The sequence below is a fragment of the Procambarus clarkii genome, chromosome 83, assembly GCF_040958095.1.
Source record: "Procambarus clarkii isolate CNS0578487 chromosome 83, FALCON_Pclarkii_2.0, whole genome shotgun sequence".
Taxonomy (NCBI): domain Eukaryota; kingdom Metazoa; phylum Arthropoda; class Malacostraca; order Decapoda; family Cambaridae; genus Procambarus; species Procambarus clarkii.
In genome coordinates this window covers 22,368,173-22,372,550 of record NC_091232.1, presented here as the reverse complement: position 1 = coordinate 22,372,550, position 4,378 = coordinate 22,368,173, and the positions used below count along the sequence as shown (strand labels likewise).

Genomic DNA, 4,378 nt, shown 5'->3' with positions numbered 1-4,378 from the left:
TTCTTTTTGGCAAGACGAAACTTTATAGTTGATCTGGTGGTTTTCAGTCTATGACAAGCAGGCAACCCACAATCATCATTAACACATGAAGACACATGTGTATGCAAGAGGGTTGAATATAAGATTAACACCGAACAATGTGGATGTCTAGAAACTACTACATGATGACGAACCCGGCGAAACATTAGACAAATCGGGGTACAAGTTTTTTTTTGACATGATGCACTGTGGGCAAATTCATACAGCAACACATCGGTTCCATCGTGGTTAGCAAACCATTCTAATATTTGTAATAAACTTTGAGTATTAATTTCACAATAACGTTGTTTTTTTTATATAGTCTCAGGCGTTATATTAACCAACTTTCTCAAAGCCACATTTTCATCATTGGAATGGATATGGTTTTCTATTTTAACAATAATAGACTTGCTAGTTGAAGTAGTATCTTTTTTCTCTTTTATCTTCTTCTCTTCGGCTCCCTCACTGATATCGCTAATATCATCCTAGAAAGATTAGATTTCATCACAAATGCACCTGAGACATTATTTATTTATTTATTATAATATAGTGTCCAAAGCTTCATCATGCTTATCATAAAATAACTTTTAGGTACTTACACCACAAGATTCCTTGGATAGCTCCATTACACAGTAGCCCGTATTACTACTGAACAGGATTCTGGCATACTGGTTGACTGGACTGGATACGGAGGCTCTTATATATTGTATCACCGGCATATTGCATGGAACTTAATGTAATGATTCATTTCTCTCTTTGAGTTATATTCATTGGTGAATATAAAATAGAAAAGTTGATTCAATGGCGATAACCAAACTTGGTGTTTACATCGGACGATAGTAGCACTGCTTGGTAATCATGTGATATGTTGATATTTTATAAAGAAGATTATGGTTTTGTATGTAATGTCCATAATTACATACCTCATATTTTGTAGTCTTGTAATTAGTGGAAAGAGAGAATGTAAGGTATTTAATTCATTATTCATCAAGTCAAAATATAAATATGATAAGTAAAATAGTAAAAGATAATATATATATATTTTTATTTTTATATTAAATTATTTATATTCTATATAAAAAAACATGTTCTATTCTATCCATCAACTAATTAACTAAAAGTCTGAATCTAATGTAAAAACACTGTATTGATCTGAATTCATTACACCATATTTTTGATATTCACTTACTTTTTTTTCAAAAAAATTAGTTTTCCCTTCTAATGAGATATTTTCCATAAAGTCAAATGGATTTTCTACATTATAAAGTTTCTTAAAACCGAGTTCAAAGAGAAGTCGGTCAGCCACAAATTCTATATACTTCCCCATTAGATCACAGTTCATACCAATAAGTTTGATTGGCAAGGCATCTGTTAAAAATTCTTGTTCAATCTTCACAGCATTATCAATGATAGAATATACATATTTCTGATCAGGCTTATTAATCAAGTACTTAAATATCAAGCAAGAAAAATCTGTGTGTAACCCTTCATCTCTAGAAATCAGTTCATTACTGAAGGTTAGACCTGGCATTAAACCACGTTTTTTTAACCAAAATATTGCAGCAAATGAGCCACTAAAGAAAATACCCTCTACTGCAGCAAAGGCAACAATGCGTTCGGCATATGTTGCCGTTCTATTGGTAATCCACCTTAGAGCCCAATCAGCTTTTTTCTTAACAGCTGGCAGCGTTTCAATAGCATTAAATAATCTGTTCTGCTCCTGTAAATCTTTTATGTATGTATTAATAAGTAAACTGTACATTTCATTGTGAATATTTTCCATGACAATCTGAAAACCATAAAAACACCTCACTTCTGGTATTCGTACTTCTTGGCAGAAACGTTCAACAAGATTTTCATTGACGATACCATCTGATGCGGCAAAAAATGCTAGAACATGTGAAATGAAGTGACGTTCCTCTTCATTAAGTTTCTGTTCCCAATCTACAATATCCTTTGACAAGTCTACTTCTTCAACTGTCCAAAATGATGCTAGCGCCTTCTTATACATTTTAAAGATATCATGATTTTTAATTGGGAACAATGTAAAACGTCCTGGATTTTTAATCAAAAAGGGTTCAATCATCTGAAAAAAATATATAAATAAATAAATAAAATATTTATTTTAACATTGTGTTCACTATCATAGCATAATAAACGAATGAAATTATTGAATTTTGAGTAAAAAAGAGATTAATTTACTACGTACATGTTCTTCCATCCTATATTTTATGTAAACTAAAATAGGTACACATACATATATATATATATATATATATATATATATATATATATATATATATATATATATATATATACAACTTTAGAACACTTTCCCACCAGGAGACTCGAACCCTAGCCAGCACAGAAGCCTTCCAACAACTGGCATAACAGGTACGCCTTAACCCGCTCCACCACCTGCTCAGACCCTTAAAAGAGATGGTAATTTCGGAGTATTTAAATACCCCAAAGATCAACACCTCCCAAGAGCACCAGAGCAAGTGAGGGGTCATTTATACGTTAATTTCATCAAGTCCCTGTTAATATGGGAAGACACAGTGTCTCTGCAAAAGGCACAACTCTCCTAAACACGAGAGTGAAGTATACAACTTTAGAACACTTTCCCACCAGGAGACTCGAACCCTAGCCAGCACAGAAGCCTTCCAGCAACTGGCATAACAGGTACGCCTTAACCCGCTCCACCACCTGCTCAGACCCTTAAAAGAGATGGTAATTTCGGAGTATTTAAATACCCCAAAGATCAACACCTCCCAAGAGCACCAGAGCAAGTGAGGGGTCATTTATACGTTAATTTCATCAAGTCCCTGTTAATATGGGAAGACACAGTGTCTCTGCTTAAGGCACAACTCTCCTAAACACGAGAGTGAAGTATACAACTTTAGAACACTTTCCCACCAGGAGACTCGAACCCTAGCCAGCACAGAAGCCTTCCAGCAACTGGCATAACAGGTACGCCTTAACCCGCTCCACCACCTGCTCAGACCCTTAAAAGAGATGGTAATTTCGGAGTATTTAAATACCCCAAAGATCAACACCTCCCAAGAGCACCAGAGCAAGTGAGGGGTCATTTATACGTTAATTTCATCAAGTCCCTGTTAATATGGGAAGACACAGTGTCTCTGCTTAAGGCACAACTCTCCTAAACACGAGAGTGAAGTATACAACTTTAGAACACTTTCCCACCAAGAGACTCGAACCCTAGCCAGCACAGAAGCCTTCCAGCAACTGGCATAACAGGTACGCCTTAACCCGCTCCACCACCTGCTCAGACCCTTAAAAGAGATGGTAATTTCGGAGTATTTAAATATCCCAAAGATCAACACCTCCCAAGAGCACCAGAGCAAGTGAGGGGTCATTTATACGTTAATTTCATCAAGTCCCTGTTAATATGGGAAGACACAGTGTCTCTGCTTAAGGCACAACTCTCCTAAACACGAGAGTGAAGTATACAACTTTAGAACGCTTTCCCACCAGGAGACTCGAACCCTAGCCAGCACAGAAGCCTTCCAGCAACTGGCATAACAGGTACACCTTAACCCGCTCCACCACCTGCTCAGACCCTTAAAAGAGATGGTAATTTCGGAGTATTTAAATACCCCAAAGATCAACACCTCCCAAGAGCACCAGAGCAAGTGAGGGGTCATTTATATGTTAATTTCATCAACTCTCGTGTTTAGGAGAGTTGTGCCTTAAGCAGAGACACTGTGTCTTCCCATATTAACAGGGACTTGATGAAATTAACGTATAAATGACCCCTCACTTGCTCTGGTGCTCTTGGGAGGTGTTGATCTTTGGGGTATTTAAATACTCCGAAATTACCATCTCTTTTAAGGGTCTGAGCAGGTGGTGGAGCGGGTTAAGGCGTACCTGTTATGCCAGTTGCTGGAAGGCTTCTGTGCTGGCTAGGGTTCGAGTCTCCTGGTGGGAAAGTGTTCTAAAGTTGTATACTTCACTCTCGTGTTTAGGAGAGTTGTGCCTTAAGCAGAGACACTGTGTCTTCCCATATTAACAGGGACTTGATGAAATTAACGTATAAATGACCCCTCACTTGCTCTGGTGCTCTTGGGAGGTGTTGATCTTTAGGGTATTTAAATACTCCGAAATTACCATCTCTTTTAAGGGTCTGAGCAGGTGGTGGAGCGGGTTAAGGCGTACCTGTTATGCCAGTTGCTGGAAGGCTTCTGTGCTGGCTAGGGTTCGAGTCTCCTGGTGGGAAAGTGTTCTAAAGTTGTATACTTCACTCTCGTGTTTAGGAGAGTTGTGCCTTAAGCAGAGACACTGTGTCTTCCCATATTAACAGGGACTTGATGAAATTAACGTATAAATGACCCCTCACTTG

The 4,378-nt window shown here is 37.6% G+C and overlaps 1 pseudogene; it reads right to left on the bottom strand.

Annotated features, from left to right (window-relative positions):
- Positions 1 to 1,132: 1,132 nt before the first annotated feature.
- LOC123749373 (ribonucleoside-diphosphate reductase subunit M2 pseudogene) lies at positions 1,133 to 2,104 on the bottom strand (annotated as a pseudogene).
- Between the last annotated feature and the right edge of the window lie 2,274 nt (positions 2,105 to 4,378).